At 38.3% G+C, this 22,345-nt stretch overlaps 2 non-coding genes across 2 annotated transcripts; both read right to left on the bottom strand.

Moving 5' to 3' along the window:
• Window positions 1-5,790: 5,790 nt before the first annotated feature.
• Window positions 5,791-5,862, bottom strand: TRNAC-GCA. The gene has a single exon. It is a non-coding gene; the product is annotated as a tRNA-Cys (tRNA).
• Window positions 5,863-6,970: 1,108 nt separating this feature from the next.
• Window positions 6,971-7,042, bottom strand: TRNAM-CAU. Its single transcript has one exon. It is a non-coding gene; the product is annotated as a tRNA-Met (tRNA).
• Between the last annotated feature and the right edge of the window lie 15,303 nt (window positions 7,043-22,345).

Raw genomic sequence — 22,345 nt, 5'->3', positions numbered from 1 at the left:
TGTCATGCTTATGCATTTACCTTATCAAGGATATTAGTTATTAGTTAGCCTGTGCACCTGAGTTCTCTAGCTCAGGTGTGGCATAGCACCCCGTACTCTTGTATTACGTTTTGGGATTTAATAAGATTTCACCTTTATGTTATAAGTCTTAAAAGTTTTAAAATTTCGGGGTGTTACACCTAAGTTGGGGTTTTGCTATTTAGTGTGCCACCTGCTATTGCATCTATTAATTGCTTTGTGGAATGATTCAGACCTTAGTAAAAAGTTTGAACTTAACCCTTACCTTCAAGTAAACCATGATGGGAGTATCTCCTTAATAGCTCCTTAGTAAAAACAAAAAAATAAAAATAAAAAATTAAGAACTTTTAGTGAATCAGAAATTGAACAAGAAGCATTAGATTAGACACACAAACAAAAAAGGAAAATGATACATGGGGACCTCTATAGAGTAAAACTCTACTCTTAACATGTTTCATGATTGTATTATAATAAAAGATAAAAAAGAATAATTGTGTGATCCACACTAGTTTTTAGCGGAACTAAAACAAACCGTACAAGCAAAGAGTAAAAAATGGAATATAAACTAAAAGGATATGTAGTATTCCTTAATTGAATATACTTATCGGCAATTTATATCATGGACCATGAATTAAAACAATGTAGTACAGAATTCATATTTTAAGATACAGAATTTCATAATACAAAACACAAAAAAATCACAACACAAGACACATAGTAGAGCATTATGGACCCAACTAGGTTGAAAAGACGGGTACATAATTCATACTCATAAGGTACAAAATGGAACAAATTTAATGATCTCAAAATGAAGAAACACCAACACTTTCCCACTTCACAAAGATATATGACATTAAGCAAACAAAAACAAAAACACAACCAAACAAAACAAAACAAAACAAAATTGAAGCTCAATAAATCCCAAACTGAAGTGAAATCAGAAGACAACTTACAAAATCGGGTAAGGAACAGTATGTCAGGTACGACAACCAGCAGCCTCCGGCAGCAGCAGCTTCAAACGGAAATCGAAATCTGAACAATTCGACAAGACGTGGGGATGAGTTGGTGTAATTTGTGTGCTTTCTCTACAGCAACACGCCCTAATCAGAAGAAAACGAATATGAAAATTTACTCTTTTTTTTAATAATATTGACTTTATTACAATATAATATATGTTATGTAACATGGGATTCGAACCTATTACCTCCCGTTTGAGCTGTCAAAAATTACTTAGCTTGTCGAGATAGCCTGTCCGGCCCCACTAAAAGGGCTAAACAAGCTTTAATATTTTAAGCTCATTTATTTAACGAATTTTTTAGCCCGCCCCACCTAACCCACAGACTTGATCAAGCCGACAGGGATCTGTCAAACCCACCTAGTATATATACATTATTAATATTAGTCTATATATAAACACCATTTTATATAATTATATATATAAATATATGTTTATTGACATAAAAAATACTATTTTGTCTTTAATTTTTACGGCGCATATGGCAGGGATTATCAGAAGAGTTATAGTCGGTCAAAATTCGAAACTCGAAAAACAACGAATAATTGATTTAAAAGTTAAGGACTAAACGTTGCGAAATCATCAAACTCGAAAGACCAATAGCATTTAAGTTCCTAAAAATAAGATTATATAAAATTTTCATACATTGTAATTCTCTATGAACTTTAATTTTAACATTAATTTACTTCCCCAAATTAGTGAAAAGATTTTCCCTAAATTAAAGAATATAAACCTAATAGTGACAAAATTTTATTTTATAATGTTTTTATATTAAAGTATAATTGTAAAATAAAATTATTATTTTTTATTGCTGTAATGTTTTTTAGGCCATAATTAATTGAATCATATTTATTTTGTTATGTTTTTGTATTTACAAAATTGTTAAAAAAAATGATTTTTTAATGTATTACAGCATAAAAATTCAATAATTTTATTTTACAATTCTACTTTAATATAAAAACATAATGCTTTATTAAAATGTAAATTAAAAATTGTTTGAGGTTTTTAGTATGTCATGTAATGAACTTTTCATGCTAAATTGATGTAGAAAATATTGATGATCATGTGCATCCAAATGTCCAATTCAATGTAAAAAGAGTGGTGTGCATGGATCGCATTTGCCCAATTAATTTGTAATTTTAATTACTTTATATATATAACACAATACCAGGTAAAGATTACTTCTTTTGATAATTACACATATTAAACTCAATTATATGTGGCTGCATTAACATTGAGTAATTCAAACGGGCTCAAAATCTTAATCTTAAAGGGAAAAAAATGGTCAAATAGATCCTTGAATTTTATGTAAAATTACGATTAGGCTTTTGAACTTTAAAAAGTGCAATTAAATACTTGAACTTGTGAAATGCATAATTAGTAACTACAAATTTTATTTGACAAAACAGTAAATAACCAAATATTTTTATTACAATAATGCAACATGTGAAAATCCAACATATTGAATGGTAACTCCTTGAAAAAAAAAACATCCTAATTTAATTACTCCACATTTTATATCAGCAACGTACAAGTCTCAAAGTACAAGAAAATGGGGTGACATATTTCTTTAAATTGGAGTAAACCTGAATGATACAGTTAATTACTGGATCTACGTAGGGTGTATACCGTATATGTAAAATCAAGAATGAGGTGGGAGAATATTATAGCTTGAAGAAGTCTTTTATTCATTGTAATTGTATCATGCAGAGAGTGTTGAGAGAAGATCTAAATCTAGAGAGGGAGAGGACCCATTGAAATGAAGGGCTAAGGCCCTTTATATAGGTCTCGGTATTGGCGGGTTTGACTTTGACCCGGCTGCAAATTGTGAACGTGAACGTATAGGGAGGTCATACTGAAAAATATTCCCTATCAAATAGTCCCCCCCCCCCCCCCCCCCCCCAAGTCCGTGCTTTGACGATGAGTTAATGAGTAAGGGTTCAGGCTGGAAAACCTGACTATACGGTCCGTGACTTATGTCGATTGTCTGATTAAAAGACCTTAGACTAGGAAAAAACCTAGTGGGGAAAAATTCTAGCTAAGGAAAAGAGTACAACCATAAGCACAGTCTTTTGGACTAAAAGGGGTCGTTTAAGTTCTACTGTTCTAGGAATCAAATTTGCAACATGATTCGAGAGGTCGAAATCTACGGATCTCGCGATCGGGATGCTAGCTATGATCGGGAGATTGGGTTACCCGCGATCTAGAGGTCTACTTTACCAGTATAGCGACCGGGTTGCTAGGTATGACCCGCAGGCCAGATTAATTGCGATAAGGAGATCTAACTTTACCAATCATGGGATTGGATTTACTCACGATCTAAGGATCGAACTCTTGCGTGATAAGAAGATCAATTCGCACAGATCTAAGGATCAGGTTACACCAATCGGGATACTAGATTTGCCTACGATCTAAGGATCGAAACTGACCGCTCAAGAGATTGGATTTTGCTCATGGTCCAAGGGCCTCAACTAACCGTATAGATCACAAGCGGGAACTCTTTTCCCAATGCCCTCCACTTGGGCTAACTAGTCACAACCGGTTTGAGTTCGGTCAAACCCCGACCTAAATTGCTCGACTAAAAGATCGTTCTTAGCTGATCATGCTTGGTTGGTTTTGATTACCACATTAACAACTTATGACTTGTTTTTTGAAAACCAAGCGGGGGTGATTTCTCCCTTTATGCACTCGATTTACGAACCGAGAGTCCCAAGCGAAGGGATACTAAGACTCGAATATCTGACGATAGCGAGATGCGCTTTAAATCCAACAATTAGCGGAACGGGGAATTTTCCCTTTTTAAGCTCGGTTTACGAACCGGGAGCCCTCGAGCGGAGGGGCGCTAAGAGACCTGAAGGTCTAACGATAACGAGACCGGGAAGGTCGCTTCCTCAATTTATGAACCGAGAGTCCCGAGCGGTGGGACAGTAGGAGACCCGAAGATCTACCGATAACGAGACCAGGAAGGTTAGAGAGTCCTAAGCGGAAGGACACTAGGAGACCCGATGGTCTAACGATAGCGAGACCGGGAAAGATGGCTTTGCTCGAGAAGCGCATTAGCGAACGAGCTCCGTAGGCCAAAGGAGTTACCTGGCCGAGGGGGTTGCCCTACAACCCTATCAGTAACCCCTCCCCCCCCCCCCCCAAGGTGCGAGAATCGTCAGCATTAGGGAGTAGAGACAATGGCTTCCCAAGTTTTTTTTCAACTTTAACTGCGATCGAGAAGTGACCCGATCGAGCTCACAGCGTCGGTGTACCACCGGTTGATTCGCCTAACTTGTAGGACTTTTGGAACTTTACGAGATCTAAACTTACCAATCAAGAGATCGGACCTCAAACATGATAGAGGATTAGCATGTTGTCGATCAACCGATTGGGTTTTTAATGCCATCGGGTGATCAAACTACCAATCAAAAGATTGGATTTTCCCAGGGTGGAAAGTCCGACCTTGCGGGCTCGATTGCCTACCTAGTAGGGGTTAAGGCCGAGATACGATATCGGGCTAACCGGGTCGGTGGTGGCAATGTCGACCTAACCGGTGTTACAGCTCCGGTGGGTGGTGGTCCCGACGTAATTGGACTTATCAAATGACCAACCCATATACATGATCGCAGTACAATTTAGAAAGCAAAGTAGCCGAAGATCGGAACTGAAGGACCTTTGTCATCTTCGGTATAAGACCGGAACTTAAAGTTTATCGCCATTGCGGTCGTAGATCAGATCCTCGTCCTGATCGGTATAAAACCGGAACTTAAATTTTAGCGACATTCGGTCATAGATCGGAACCTCGTTTTCATCGGTATAAGACCGGAACTAAGGTTTAGCGACATTGCGGTCGTAGATCGGAACCTCGTCCTCATTGGTATAAGACTGGAACTTAAAGTTTAACGACATTGCGGTTGTAGATTGGAACTTCATCCTCATGGGTCCGGAGACCAAAATTGCCTATTTAGTAGGGCTTAATGCCGGGACTTTTCCCGGCTTAACAATGTCGGTGGTGGCAAGACCAACCTGACCGGACTCAGGGTGCCGGTGGTATAAATACCAACCTAACCGGATTTATTACAATTAATTCATATTATTACAATTTTCTAGGTACAAGCTGTAACTTATACAAATCCTAATCTAGTACAATTTTCTAAATACAAGCCATAACTTATAAAGATTACATATTTTAGCGTATACATTTTTACGATTTGAAAACTATACTAACACTTTACAATTTCTAAGAATTTTAGAAAATCTATTCGTTGTACACTTTATTAGGAGTCAATCTATGTATTTGAGTCTACTTAGGATTTTCATCCTAGTCTCCCTAAGTCTCCTCTTGTATATATACCTAGGTCTTGTACTCTTGTTATTAATCACTTTTAATACAATTCATTACAGTTCTCATCTGGTATTAGCTAGCTAGGGTTTCTATCCAATGACCGACAGATCTGTCAATTCCTCTGAACGGACCGTTGACCAGAGGAGTTCACATTCAAGTTTTCAACTGTTTTTTTTTTTTTTTTGAAAAGAAGTTTTCAACTGTTGATTGTTCGAGCATTCACAAAACTTTACGAATAATAAGAAAAAATAAAATTACAATGTTCACTATTTTACATGTCAATTTACAAATTACATACTTAAAAATTAAAAGACAAGTACATATCTGTCCAACAACATATGTCACAGTGATTTTATCAAACTAGAAGGTTAGACAATAACATCCTCCCAAACTTCCCTAAATTTAACATTAACATTGTTTTATAAATAGGGCCCAATCGGGTTCGAACCGATGACCTCTTGATCTGCAGTCAAATGCTCTACCACTGAGCTATGGACCCTCAGTTAACATTTAAAATGTTGTCAAGTCTCCTTCCCACAGCCATTTAGTGATATATAACAAATTAACAACCTAAAAATAATGACAATATTAACATGAAAAATCAAAATCATGTAATAAAAAAATGAGTTACCGAGATTTAAATAAATAAATTTACAACACTCAGCCACACTAGAAAATTAAAATATTTTTTAAAAAATAAGTCATTTTTTAGAAATTATTTTCCAAATTTTCAAGTGTACTCTAAATTGCGTAGGAAGTTAACTAAGATGTCTGGTTACCAACAAAGTTTTTCTGGGATAATGGTTAAATAGACTCTCCAATTATATACCAAAATGTAATTAGACTCTCGAACTAAAAAAAACATTCAATTGAACTATTACACTAGTTAAAAATGTACAATTAACTAATTTGCCACGTAAAATGCCACATAGTTATATTTTAAAAATTATTAAATTAATAAATTAAAATAATTATATTTAAAAAATTAAAAATTAAAACAAAAAAGAAAAAAAAAAACAGACTGCCATAATTTCTTCGTCCATGTCGAATTGGATGGAGCCGTCCAATTGGACATGGTCGGAGTAGCTTACGAGCAGACGGAACGGAACAACCATTCTAATAGAATGTAGCATACGTAGATGATATTTGGTAATTGGGTGGAGGAGTTTATTTTTCCGACTGATTTAATTAGTTTTATTCTTTTGTTTTAGGTTTATTTTTATTTTTGAATGGGATGTCACATAGGATGCAAATATGCAATACAATCAAAATTAACTAGTTTCTTTTGATAACCTGTTAAATACATTAATTGCACAATTTTAATCAATTTAAGGGTTTAATTAAAATAGTTAGATGACTTATTCCATCCTTATCTCAAATTTTTTTGAATTATCATTTATCAACTTTGTGTATTTATGGGCCAAAATGTTGAATTATCATTTATTAACTTTGTGTATTTATGGGCCAAAATGTTGAATTATCATTTATCAACTTTGTATATTTATGGGCCGAAAAGTGTTTAGGTTAGTCTTAGTGGCCCAAAAGAGTTGTCTGAGTTATTGTTTTACGAGTCCGGGTGTAATAAAAAAGACAAGGGAAGCTTTATCTATCAGAGCCAGGTTTCAATCCTGGGACCTGTGGGTTATGGGCCCACCACACTTCCGCTGCGCCACTCTGATTTATTGTTTAAGTGTTGTACATTTCTTCATATAATCAATTATATTTCTGTAGATAGCTGTGATGATAATGCCCGTTTGTCATTCTCGTGTTTCGACGACCAATCCCCCGAGGTGATGTTGAACAGATATAGTATCTCCCCCTTTCTCTTTCTAGTAATTCTTCAAGTCTATTGCATATCATCTTCTTTGAATGTGTAATTAAAGTTTATTAAATTATTAGCCATCCTGTTCTTGATTGATACTGGATGGAAATGTTTGAGTCTTGGAAGAGTGGGTATATTTCATCAAATCATGTTAGTGTTACCTTGTGTGTACTATTGGATAGTGAAAATGGGCAATCTAGCTAAGTTGGTTAGACTGAATGCTTGTAACCACAAGGTGATAAGTTCGATTTTTAGTGAGAGCAGTCTATTAGATTGACCTTCAGGATTTGAATCAGTTAGTTATATTTTTCAAAGAAAGTTGAAGCAAGCCTTGCTAGTCATATTAGAAGATAGCTGGAATCAACAAGGTTGAGGATCTCGGAAGGTACCTGGGGCACCGTTAGCCGGAATTAACAAGGTTGAGGATCTCGGAAGGTACCTGGGGCACCGTCTATACATGGAAAAGTGACACAATATGAAATCGCAAGACTCCTATGGTAATATCATTAGAGCTTGTAAGGAATGGTTTCAACAAGACCATTGCTAATCGGCTTGTCAAGATGGCCATTTTGAAGAACTGCGATTGGATTAAGATGTTTGAACCACCTTGGGAGATTATCAATATTTTAGACATGAAAAAAGTGATATTTTTCCTTTGTAGAAGGGATGATTGAGAGACTATGTTTTTTGGGTTCCCCTTCTTCCTTTTCCACAAAAAAAAAAAAAAAAAAAAAACAAAAACAAAAATTACAATATAAATGGAAATTAAGTTAGCATTTTTTTATTACATGGATAAAAGAAAATGTAAGTGTAAAAATGTTGCATATAAAATTCAATTTTAGTTGGCATTATTAGTTGTTAAAATTCAAAGTTGTTATTAGGCTTTGGATCTAGTCCAGTCTCTGTGTTAGTACGCTAAGTCTAGATCAGCGCCAAGATGTAGTCCAGGAAAGATGAGACTTATTCAAACATTTATTTTGGTCAAGACCCTACTTTCATGGTATTTTAAATAAGATGATGCAGCTTAATTTGATGAGTAGGAGGCTGCACATTTTCAGACCAAGAAGTTATCAATTTATGCCTATAAATTGCTACTTTGGGGTTATTATTAACTTGATGAAAAAATGATTAATTTCTACATTTCATTCTTAAAATCCTCCTCTGGTTATTCTATTAATTTATCCAAGTGGTGAAGGTTTCTCAACTGGTTCAAGTTGTGATGAAGATAGCGTGCACGTCAAGTCCATGGTGATGCTGGAGTAGGCGATGGAGCAGTGTAGTTTATGCTTTAGTGAGCGTTTGGTTTAGGTTATATAAGATAACCAATGTTATATTTGCTTGGAAATATAAGATTCTCATGTTTGGTTAAGGTTATGTAACTTTCACAAGGAATGTCAGATAACCTCCGCATTAAGTTTTTAGCTATTGGAAGGGAATGTGAGATACCCTCCAATTTCTTAGGTAATCTCACATTCCCTTGTCTTATTATTAATGTTGGGCTTTGGACGTTTTAATCAATTTATCTTATTACCGTTGTTTTATTTACATATCTTAGTTTTGAACCAAACACAAGAATCTAACATTCCCAAACACAAGAATCTAACATTCCCTAAGGTAATCTAACATTCCGTGAACCAAACGCCCCTAGTGTGTAATGTACTCTTCCGTGTACTCCTTGTTGATCATCTAATGGATTGGGTTGACGTGAGTGGCCCCGCAGACGTAGGGGTGAGGCTCCGAACTGCGTGAACATTTCTTGGTGCATGGTTCCAATTTTTTTTTTTTTTTTTTTTGAAAATAAAGGAACTCATTCATTTAATCATAAGTTGAAGCGATACAAATAAGATGGATAGAACGGTATACCATTCCTTACAGACAGACATAGAAACAACTTCTCTAGCAATGCAACAAAGAACTTGAATCGTAGACTGTTTCACAAATTTAAAGCTGAATTCGTTAGATGAATTTAACGTTTCTTTAATATCATTGAAGAATTGATCAACGTATGTTGGAAAAAAATAGCTTAAAATGGCATATTAAGTGGCTATTTTGTGGTACAATTATTAGTGGGGTCCACTTCCGATTTGGGTCGGGTTAAAGTGGATTCGGGTTCTTTGTAGTAAGACGAAGAGATTGATATATTGTATGCTCAAAACGGATAATTGGTGAATTTGATATTGATTCTCAAAGTAGACCCATTGAGTTGGAAAAATGAAGGGAAAAGTGAGCTTTGTCCCACATTGGTTTGGAAAGAGGATTTCACCCCCCTTTTATACAAGAGCTCTTTTGAAGCTTGTAGAATTGTATAACATTCCAACTAGAAACGAAACAGGAAAGGCTTGATTCAAGCCCGAGCTCGTGTGCGCAGGCACATGCGGGCATGAATATCGTCCGGAAATTGGCTAAGTTATACCAACTTCCGGTATCGTTTTTCTAAGCACTAAGCCACTTGAAAGCGGGTGGCCGAGAGCAGAGCAACACGATAGCTGCTCTTGTGCGCACCTGGCCGAGAGCAGAGCAACACGAGAGCTGCTCTTGTGCGCACCTGGCCGAGAGCAACACTTCGAGAGTTGCTCTTTCGTGTGCACCTGGCCGAGAGCAACACGAGAGATGCTCTCGTGCGCACCTGGCCAAGAGCAACACTTCCAGAGTTGCTCTCTCGTGTGCACCTGGCCGAGAGCAACACGAGAGTTGCTCTCATGCGCTGCCAACACGAGAGCTGCTCTCGTGCGCACCTGGCAGAGAGCAACACTTCGAGAATTGCTCTCTCGTGTGCACCTGGCCGAGAGCAACACGAGAGTTGCTCTCGTGCGCTTCCAACACGAGAGCTGCTCTCGTGCGCACCTGGCCGAGAGCAACACTTCGAGAGTTGCTCTCTCGTGTGCACCTGGCCGAGAGTAACACGAGAGTTGCTCTCGTACACTGCCAACACGAGAGCTGCTCTCGTTCGCACCTGGCCGAGAGCAACACTTCGAGAGTTGCTCTCTCGTGTGCACCTGGCTGAGAGCAACACGAGAGCTGCTCTCATGCGCACCTGGCCGAGAGCAACACTTCGAGAGTAGCTCTCTCGTGTGCACCTGGTCGAGAGCAACACGAGAGTTGCTCTCGTGCGCTGCTAACACGAGAGCTGCTATCGTGCGCACCTGGCCGAGAGCAACACTTCGAGTGTTGCTCTCTCGTGTGCACCTGGCCTAGAGCAACACGAGAGTTGCTCTCGTGCGCTGCCAACACGAGAACTGCTCTCGTGTGCACCTAGCCGAGAGCAACACTTCGAGTGTTGCTCTCTCGTGTGCACCTAGCCGAGAGCAACACGAGAGCTGCTCTCGTGCGCTGCCAACACGAGAGCTGCTCTCGTGCGCACCTGGCCGAGAGCAACACTTCGAGAGTTGCTCTCTCGTGTGCACCTGGCTGAGAGCAACACGAGAGTTACTCTCGTGCGCTGGCCGAGAGCAAGCAATACGAGAGTTTCTCTCGTGTGCTGCGGCCGAAACTTCGGTCTACCAGAGTCTTTTCTGGACAGTTGGAGATTTAATTCACCCGTTACGGAATTAATCTATGTATTAATTCCAATTTGATTTTTGAATTAAATCTGCTAGCTGTTTCAGATGTTTCCAACGTGCCATGAATGTCAACTAAATGCTTTTTAGTACTCCAATTCCTATATAAGAAGGGGTAGTAGGAGCAAGTGATTTAACAACGTGAGGGAAGAGAAAGAGAGACACAACACACAAAGATAAGCACCTTTTCTTCTCAAAACTTTGCTCCTACTCCTTTCTTGCTACTGTGTTTTGCCCGTGCTCTTGTTTGCCGGGTTCGTTCGTTTGGGTGCTCAAACGTCGAACCGTTGTAAGACTATGATGGTGTGACCACTACATGGTCTGAGGACAACTGTAGTGTGACCAATGACTTCAACCGTAATCAAAGAAAACTCAAGCCGAAGCTTAGCTTTCAAGAAGATTATGAGAAAAAGGAGAAATGCCACTACGAAGCGAACCGTCATCCTGGTGAAAAGGTTGAAGACAACTTCGCTATGTTTAAAACGTGTGGATGGTTGGGGGAGTGAGGTCACAACCGAGGTACCCCCGATGTGCGCTATGGACCACCCTTCGTGGAGTGGACGGTTGGAAAACGGAACAAGGCACACGGGTTGAAGGACTACTACAAGATAGGAATAAGGAATTTGTTTCCAATGTAATTTTTCCTATTGATTTATTTTGAATAAATGTTGTAGTATCCTTGTGACACATTTTATTATTGAATAAAATGAATTGTTCCATTTGTGTGTATTGAACTTTGTATATTGTAAAATATTCTTGTGTGATATTTTTAATATGTATAAAAGATTCAAATAGCATTATTTGGAAAATGCTAAAAAGGCTTAAAGGCTGGAATAAAATGTAACAATAGTGTTACATGTTGAAATCCCGTAAAGAACTTCGGTTCAGGTTCATGTAGAACGATAAGGATTTTAAGAGTCAATTTGTCAAAAATTGTGATAGCTATATAATCGTGAGTGTCACAGCTCGTGTGTTGAATATTTTAAATAATATTCTGAGTACGATTATATAAGTTTGGTTCAACTAGTTTGGAAATTTGATTGATTTGGTTCTGTCAATTGTGTTATAATTAACTTGATCAAAAATCCGAATTAAACTAGTATGAAATATAATTTGAGACAAATTGTTGGGACGTCAAATTAAGCTTGAGCTTAACGAAAAACGCTAATTAAATTTAGCATTGTAAAAAGTGCTATGTGATTAGCACGAAAGGAGGTTTGGTTAATTGTGTAATTAACTAATAATCCTAGTGATAAGTAGCACTGTAATTATAAATTAAGCAACGAAAGGTTGTTGTATGTTTATAATTTAAAGCAATGGAAGATTGCTTTGAGATCAGTGCTTTAAGTTGCAGCAGTGATTCGTGCTTTGTGTAGCATGTTTCGTGCTTCATTACTAAGCACTGATTCGTGCTTCAATTTCGGAAGCACTGGTTCGGGTTTGTGGCCTTTCGGTCAAAACCGAATGGATTTGTACGTGCTGACTCATTCACACCTACGAGATGTGCTAACGTGTAGCACATGTTTATTCTTTATAAGAATAAAAGGGATAACCAAATTAATTGTGAATTAAAGCGGTTACAAACGATCGATGTAGTGAATATGAAACACATATTGGTTAGTATCATACTCGAGCGTACGACACGGTATTCACTTCAATCGAACGTTGTTTCCGAACATAAATATCAAGACATTGATAAGTCCGAGTCTACCTCAAGGTTTGTGGGGTGAGACAATACTTTGGACAAGTAAGTACCTTTTAAATAAGGTTACCCGCATGAAATTCTTACGAATTGTGGGTACGTAGGAAATTTTCCTACTAATGCCTAAAATGTGGGGGCGTCTTGCCAAAGGTGTGTATTGGTTCTTAGTACACGAGTCCTATAGTTTGGATGTACATAAGAACACAATAAATTGAATCAAGAAATTCATCGTTCTTCGAAGATGTATTTCTGTGAAGGTTCAATATAGGACCTAGCACGTTGAAATAAACTTTCGACGTAGCTGTGGTTGGAGGGTATGAAAGAGAACCCGAGCTCGAAGCTAGACGTAGCAAGACAGCTAGGATTGAAAAATCCTTTGGTCCATATTTTCCAACGTACGTGTTAGAATGTGGTGTCCATATTCTAACTTGTTTACTAGAAAATAAATTGGATTTTCTGACATGGTTGTTACAAAACGAGCCTCGAACGTATGTAGAAGTAGTGACTTCTACAGATGGACCAACACGAAAGAGGCTACTAAAAGTGAAGTAGATTCTATCTTACAGAATCATACTTGGAACTAGTCGTTCTTCCTCCAAGTTGTAAAACCTCGGGATCCTAAGTGGATCACTAATTGGAAGATAAAAACCGGTTGGTTATATTGAAGTAAAATGGTCGAGCTTGTAATTGTAGATTACATGCAACGCGAGAGCCACGGTTACTTCGATATATATTCTCTTGTGATGAGAATGAAATCCGTTAGGATGATACTTGCCAGAGCTATTTAGCGAGACTTGGAAGTTCATCGAAATGGATGTATCACTTTCTTAGTAGACATGGAACGACCTGAGGGTTTGTGGTTCCACGATGTGAAAAGAAAGTGTGTAATTGGTGACATCATTGTATTGTTCGAAACAATTGCCTTTGAGATTTGGCCTGTGAGGTTTTGATCATGCAGTGATGACCAACGAGTTTAGTATAAACGGAAGTGAAAGTGTTTGGTACGTATTGCGTACGATAGACAATGATATCACTATTTGTTTATACACGATAAGCTCAACGTGGGTAGTAACGATCGAATGATCAATTCTACAAGGAACATGTTAAATTTGAGATTTGACATGAGAGGCGTGGATTTGGCAGATTTAATCTTCGAGATTAAAGTCGTGAGAAAACCGTATGGTCTCGTGTTAAGCCAATCTCATTATGTTGATTGAATCCTTGTAAAGGATGATAATCAAGTGGCTTGGACACCGTTAGATACTAACGTATAACTAGCCGATAATCACGGAGATTGTATTTCTCACGGAGAATACATTCAGATTATTGGTAGTTTAATTGTATCAAATGGGTTGTACTAGGATGGATATTGCCTTAGCGGTTAACGAACTCGGTAGACATACGAGTAACCATAGTGTTACGCACTAGAAGGCAATAGTGAAAGTTATGAGATACTTAAGATATGCTCGTGACTTTGGATTGCACTACGTGGGATACCTAGCTGTATTTGGAAAGTATAGCACAGATATCAAAGGACGCTAAGTCCATCAAAGGCTACGTCTTTACGTAGGCCAGTGCAGTTGGTTGTATGGAAATTCTCGAAACGATTTGTGATAGCTAAGATCCATGACAGGATCAAAGCTGAGAGCCTTACACTCGGGTCGCGAGCGAGTAGGCCGAATGGCTATGCCATTATTTTGAGAATGTTCCGAGTGGAAAACTCGTACCTCCAATTTGTGTGCGTTGCGATAGTCAAGCCAAAATTGGTTTAGTGAATTGTTAAAAATTCATGATTCTAATGGAATAATGTATGCAGCTGCAATTTTATACTACATATGGCGGACAAGGAATCGTGCCGTTTGGGAAGCGTGCCTTCCGCGACCGCACGGAATTATTCAAGCGACGTTGGCAGCCATGCAGTCCTGGCGCCAAGCTCATCCGGACTGCCGGCCGGAAGAAAATGTCACGGCAGCAGCACCCCAAGCCGTAATTCATCATGCACCTCACGCTACATTACACCCACTGCCGAATGGGAATCAACGGGTCGTATGCTATTTCGACGCAAGGTATCACCATGCAACGAACAAGGCAGCGGTTGGGGCGATAATCATCATTGGAGAAGGCGCTTATGTCTCGGCCTTCGTTACTACGCCGCCTGAGTGTTTCTCACCACTCATCGCTGAGGCCGTGGCATGCAAGGAGGTTCTATCATGGCAACGTGATCGGGGCGAACACTCTGTAGACGTGTTTACGGATTGTTTAGCGCTACGGCAATACTTATCATCGACTACCTCAGTGCGTTCATATAGTGGCTATGCCATTGACACATGCAGGACTTATATATCTTCGTTTAATTATTGTCATGTTAATTTTATTCCTAGATCCGGTAATTATTTAGCTCATAATTTAGAAGCTACCGCTTCACATTATATTACTTCGATGTACTGGGACTATGTCCCACCTGACACTATTTCAGCTTATTTTGAGTAAAATGCCACACCGGCTCCTTTAAAAAAAAACTAGTTATCTGTTGGTAACATGTTAAATATATTAATTGCATAATTTTAATCAATTTGATGATTTAATTGAAACAGTTAGATGACTTATTTGACCCTTATCCCAAATTTTTTTGAATTATCATTTATCAACTTTGTGTATTTATGGGCCAAAATGTTGAATTATCATTTATCAACTTTGTGTATTTATGGGCCAAAATGTTTGAATTATCATTTATCAACTTTGTATATTTATGGGCCGAAAAGTGTTTAGGTTAGTCTTAGTGGCCCAAAAGAGTTGTCTGAGTTACTGTTCCAGTTCGGGTGTAATAAAAAATGATAAGGGAAGCTTTCTCTATCAGAGCCAGGTTTCAATCCTAGGACCTGTGGGTCATGGGCCCACCACGCTTCCGCTATGCCAATCTGATTTTCGTTTAAGTGTTGTACATTTCTATATATAATCGATTATATTTGTGTAGATAGCTGTGATGATAAGGCCCGTTTGTCATTCTCGTGTTTCGACAACCAATCCCCCGAGGTGATGTTGAACAGGTATAGTAGCTCCCCCTTTCTCTTTCCAGTAATTCTTCAAGTCTCATTGCATATCATATTCTTTGAATGTGTAATTAAAGTTTATTAAATTATTAGCAATCCTGTTCTTGATTGATTCTGGATGGAAATGTTTGAATCTTGGAAGAGTGGGTAGATTTCATCAAATCATGTTAGTGTTACCTTGTGTGTACTATTGGATAGTGAAAATGGGCTATCTAGCTAAGTTGGTTAGACTGGATGCTCTGTAACCACTTAAGATTATAAGTTCGAATCTTAGTGAGAGCGGTCTATTAGATTGACCTTTTGAGTTTGAATCAGTTAGCTATATTTTTCAAAGAAAGTAGAAGCAAACCTTATTAGTCGTATTAGAAGATAGCCGGAATCAACGGTACCTGAAGAATTGCGATTGGATTAAGCTGTTTGAACCACCTTGGAAGATTATCAATATTTTGAACATGAAAAAAAGTGATATTTTTTCTTTGTAGAAGGGATGATTGAGCGACTATGTTTTTTGGGTTCCCCTTCTTCCTTTTCCCCCGAACAAAAAAATAAAACAAAAATTACAATATAAATGGTAATTAAGTTGGCATTTTTTTATTACATGGATAAAAGAAAATGTAAGTGTAAAAAATGTTACACATAAAATTCAATTTTAGTTGGCATTATTAGTTGTTAAAATTCAAAGTTGTTATTTGGCTCTGGATCTAGTCCAGTCTCTGTGTCAGTACGCTAAGTCTGGATCAGCGTCAGGATGCAGTCCAGGAATGGTGAGACTTATTCAAACATTTATTTTGGTCAATAACCTACTTTCATGGTATTTTAAATAAGATGATGCAGCTTAATTTGATGAGTTGGCCTGGAGGTTGCACATTTTCAGACCAAGAAGTTATCAATTTATTCCTATAAATTGCTACTTTGGGATTATTATTAACTTGATGAAAAAAGGATTAATTTCTACATTCCATTCCTAAAATCCTCCTCTGGTTATTCTATTAAGAGTTAATACCATCTGAAGTCCTCTGAGTGTAATGGTTTTGCCACGTTTAGTCCTAAACTTTCAAATTGACCAGTGGTCCTTTGACTTTCAAATTTAACCATTTGTGGTCCAAGTTAACCACCCATGGTCCTTCAACTATTAAATTTTAACCAACCATGGTCCTTTCAAGAGGATCACGATTGGTTAATTTCGTAACTTGAAGGACCATGAGTGGTTAACTTGGATCACGAATGGTTAAATTTGAAAGTCGAAGTACCACAAATGGTCAATTTGAAAGTTTAGGACTAAACGTGACAAAATCACTATACTCGGAGGACCTCAGATGGTATTAACTCTTCTATTAATTTATCCAAGTGGTGAAGGTTTCTTAACTGGTTCAAGTTGTAATGAAGATAGCCTGCACGTCAAGTCCATGGTGATGCTGGAGTATGCACTGGAGTAGTGTAGTTTATGCTTTGTGTAATGTACTCTTCCCTGTACTCCTTGTTGATCATCTAATGGATTGGGTTGACATGAGTAGCCCCGCAGACGTAGGGGTGAGGCTCCAAACTGCTTGAACATTTCATGGTGCATGGTTCCAATTTTTTATATTTTTTATTTTTGAAAATAAAGGAACTCATTCATTTAATCTTAAGTTAAAGCGATACAAATAAGATCGATAGAACGGTATACAATTCCTTACAGTCAAACATAGAAACAACTTCTCTAGCAATGCTACAAAGAACTTGAATCGCAGACTGTTTCACAAATTTAAAGTTGAATTTGTTAGATGAATTTAACGCTTCTTTAATATCATTGAAGAATTGATCCAACGTAGTCAAGACTAACTTTGGTTGAAAAGTCTTGCACACCACCTGAGTATATGTTTTCCATCTGTCGTTCATTGACAATATATCCATCGAGCTGAAATGATGATGCTCTTTTACATTGTCATCTTTGTCACCAGGATGAAGTTTACATACGCCATGACCAATATGTTTCAGACTTATGAAGAAAAGAACTCGTCAAAGAAACGATAGGAAAACAAACTCGCCAAAAGAAACGAGAGGAAAACAAATTCATCACACAAACGAGAGAAAAACACAGAACACAAAAGAAAAGCGAAGCAACAGTACACCTCTTGAACTTTATTTTACGGATCCACTAGAATTAAATCACTTCTTTATCCAGATCTGGCAGAATCCTTAAACTTTAGATTTTTGGAAATACCGCAACTTCAATTCCTTGAAGGGTTGGTGGCTGAATCGGCAGTGGACTTTATTATGAAACTAAAAAAAAAAAAAAAAAAAAAAAAAAAAAAAAAAAAAAGAACAAAAGAAAATAGGAGACCGCCGGCCAAGAAACGAAGCTCCGTCAAAGGCTCAAAGCTTCGGCTAGAGGCCGATGGCCACCAGATGGTTCCATTTTATTACTTGTACTTAATTCTTTATTTTGTCTGGAATAGATTCTAGAGCTAATCCAGTTTAATAATTAAATTAAAATTAGTAGTAACCTTTTGGTTATCTCTTGCATTCAACATCCACGAGCTTTTTCAGAAAATACATACGATTGCAAATTGTCTTATAAGTTCGATACTAGTGTTATCACAAAATATTAGGAGTATGTCAAATGATCCATAGGAATAAACCAAACCGCCGAAGCATCAAAATGTTACTGCCGATGTGCGGAAGTTTCGAATGCAACATTTAAAGGCAATTTCAGCCGGCACAACACAAAATTTTTAATTAATTCATATCTTCTATCATGGTCAAAATGGTAAATTATAAGATATACATGCAACCCACATTCAATTCTTAAAATCCAATCATGAGTCATTGAGACTTAGCGTAGTTAATTGTCATTAAATTTAAAGGTTATGACGGGAGGTAACAGTGTAGGGGTTTGAATCCTATTGGAAATATGTTTAAGGGCATCTTCAATAGTTGAAGATTTTACCTCTGATTTTTGTGGGGCCCAACATCCATCTCATCATCCACTATCTCACACAAACATAAAATCTCTTCTTCTCATTAGTTTTATGTTTTTCACAACTTTTTGTGAACCCACCATTTTATCTCCATATTTTAATTATTTCTTTATTTATTATCATTCTAAAAATTATAATTATAAATTTGATAAAAATATTATTAATAATTATAAATTTAATAATAATATTATTGATAATTAAAATTTTAATTTAATTAATAAATATAAATTTAATAAAAACAAGAATGTTAACAAGTTAAATTTAAAAAAAAAAAAAAACTAAAAACTAAAAAAAAAACAAGAGCAAAATAAAACAAACAAGATCTTCAATTGAGAGTGGCAGCCACTCTCAAATCTTAATGGCCCATGCGGGCCACTCTCTCACCTCTCAAATCTCAATCCCTTCAGGTGAGATTTTGAGTGTTTTGGACTTGAATTTGGACTTGTTGTTGAAAATCCCCGAAGGGATTATTTTTGTGGTACAGGGTGTACCCGCGGGCGGAATGGCGGGCAGAGCTCCACCCACCGCCCCACCCGCGGGGTACTTATGGTTTTGGGCTTTGGTTCCCGCAGGCGGAACCACGGGTGGAGGTCCATACGTGGCCCCACCCGCGGGGTACAATGTGGGTGTTGCCCGGGGATTTATTCCCCGTGATTCTTTTGACTCGGTAATTGATGTTTTGATCTCCCGATGTTGTTTTGTTGGGCTATTTGAGTGTCTTCTTGATGTTTCGTATGTCTAGAATGGTATGATAGGAATCCATGTAGGATTTGGCGTCTTGAATCGTGCTAAGTGTTTAACTTTGTGATTCGTTGGACCATGATGAGTCTTGTATGTTCTACGAAACTGTGGTTTGGTTTACCCGTTTGATAAGCATGCTAGTATGATGATGAAATGCTAGTGTGTGTGGTTTGTTCTTACCTTTTGAGGTTGGCAACTTGTGTTGACCACCGTTGGTGTCAGATTGTATTCCTTCTTTGTTGAGTATGGTTTCATATCTTTGTTGTGATCCATTGATTGATTCCTGTGATGAAAATGTGTGTATTGGCTGTACCTTGATTGCACGGTTAATGGTATGGGAAATTAATCACCAAGGTACAGATGTGGTCCTCGCGGTGGCCATGAAATGAAATTGGTGGTGTAACCTGAGCGTAGGCTCGTATGTTGGCGGTTGTGTGATTTGAACTGTACCCTCGTGTACTGATATGTTGGCGGTTGTTGGCAGGGGAACGACTGTAACACCCCCCCAAACATGACCTATATAAAAAGGCCTTAACACATGCAGATCATACAACAACACACTAGCACAGCGGAAGATAAAACGATAACTGGATAAAAGGAATCCAAACGGGGTGTTATGCCACGTCAACCAACCACGGTAAACGCTACGGCGGTCAAATCTGTAATGTGTAAACATCTATCCCAAAGACATTAGTCTAAAACTACATTGGCACACAGGCCACAAAACAAGGATAAAGGTACTAAGCTACCGGCTACTAGACATCGCGCTCGTCTAGACATCACCTGAAAGACACAAAGATAAACATTGGGACGACGCCCGGTCAGCGATAATGCTGGTAACCCACCAACACATGTTTAGTATCATACATAGGTAGGATATATATACAGAAATCATTTTGAAACGGAATACATATATATATGTGTAAAACCAAGAGTAATCACCAACTCAAGACTCATCACTCATCAACAAACAACACGGGAACACATCCCAAGACCACAACGGATAACAACAACACAAGGATAAAGACACGACAAACGGAAACACATGCCTAGGCAACACATGCCTTTGTGACTACACACGTCACAAGAGAGAACACACAACCACGGCTACACAAGCCCTCGTGACATCACACATCACGAGTTGAAATGCCTTCCTTATGCCCTGTTCCAACCTTATGGCTACCCCCAACCTTATATCTAGTTCCAACCTTTACCTCCAGGACCCTTGTACACCAGTCCAACCTTATTCCCCCGAGGACCGTCGTCCCCTCTCCAACAGATCACCAACAAAACCACCGATTCCATGTACACGAGGTACCGTACACACACACGGCGACACACGCCTTCCCAAGAAATACGTGAACCTGACACACAGGTCACAACTCCATAATCACGTCACGGCCACCACGAGGATCGCTGCAATACCTTGGTGACTAGTGTCCCATACCACTAATCGTGCAATCCAGGTAAAGCCACTCACACATCAAACCTCAACAGGAATTAATCAACGGATCGCAACGAAGGTATGAAACATACTCAATCAAGGAACGGGTCACAGCCCAACAACATCAACGATGAATAACACAAGTTATCATCAATCAAACGGAAGGTACAAACAACACACACGCTAGCATTTAGACACAAACTAGCATGCTTATCAACGGAGAAACTTAAGATAGTTCCGAGGAACTCACAAGACACTTCACGGTTCAACGAAACACGATGTTGAACACTTAGCACGATTGAAGACACCAAAGTCCTATATGGATACCTACCATATAGTTCTAGACATACGAAACATCAAGAAGACACTCAAATAGTTCCACAAAAGAACATTGGGAAGTCAAAAGACCAAATATCGAGCCAAAAGAATCACGGGAAACAAATCCCATCACATCACCACCTATGTACCCGCGGGTAGTGCCCCACCCGTGGTTCCGCCCGCGGGAACACATTCCCACAAGGCACGTACCCGCGGGTAGGCCGGCGGGTGCTGCCCCGTCCGCGGGTACACACTTGTACCACAACAAATCCCTTCGAGGATTTTCTTCTCCAAACACAAATTCAAGTCCAAGACATGCCAAATCTCACCCAATACAACAAAATGACTTGAATTATAGGAAATGTCAAGCAATGGCACACAAGAACCATAAACACAAGCTCTAGATATGCATTTTCACAAGATCATGCATCAACACTCACATTTCATAGCAAAACACAAGTAGAATCCAAGAAATCACATATAGGTAAGCAAAATAGGTTTTGTAGAGCATGGGTTACCTCTTGTAGACCAAAATACTTCACTTTACACCACAACAAGCTCCCCACAAAGCTTACTTTCCAAACCCACTTCAAGATTAAACCAAAAGATCATAAAGATCCTACCTTTAAGAAAAAGACAACTGAGATGGAACCAAAAACACAAGATGGACTTAGATCTTACCCTCCTAGATGCCCAAATAGGTGAAAGGTTGAATCTTGGAAGCAAATATTGGAATCTTGACAAGGGTTTCAACTTAGCTTGGAGACTAAGCTACACTTCTTTCTAGAGAGAAGGTAGAGCTAATTTCTAGGAAATGTAAGGAATGAAATGAAGAAGTCTTCTTGGTTAGGTTACAATACTAACTCTTGGTGAAAAGTCAAGAATACCTTACTAACCTTTAGAAAATGTAAGGAACAAGGGAACTCCCCTCAAAGCTCAAGGTATAACACAACTTTAAGTTTGACTAGTCAAATACTAGTCCTTGAGTATTAAAAATCAGGATTTTAGGAATTAATTCCTCAAATGAAATAGGATTAATTATTCAATTAATCCATGGATTGAATGTGGATTTTCGGGGTGTCACAACGACGGTTCCCGGAGGCATAAGGTTGGACTCAAAAGTACAGGGGTTCTCGGAGGTAATGGTTGGAACTGTAATAAAGCCGGGAGTAGCCATAAGGTTGGAACAGCGCATAAGGTTGGAACTATGATTCTTGTGACATGAAGTGTCACTGTGGCATGTAGTTGCCAATGTGTGAATGTCTATTCTTTTCTGATGAGCATGTCGAGTGGTATTCTACTTTGTGATCAGTAGAATACACCTTGACTTGTACTTGTTTACTGTTGTCGTTCTTGTCTTGATGTTTTCTACTTTGTGATCAGTAGAT

This window comes from Ipomoea nil, unplaced genomic scaffold, assembly GCF_001879475.1.
Source record: "Ipomoea nil cultivar Tokyo-kokei standard unplaced genomic scaffold, Asagao_1.1 scaffold0679, whole genome shotgun sequence".
Lineage (NCBI taxonomy): Eukaryota > Viridiplantae > Streptophyta > Magnoliopsida > Solanales > Convolvulaceae > Ipomoea > Ipomoea nil.
Note: the sequence above shows the minus strand (reverse complement) of the source record. Positions and strands in the feature narration are given on the sequence as shown.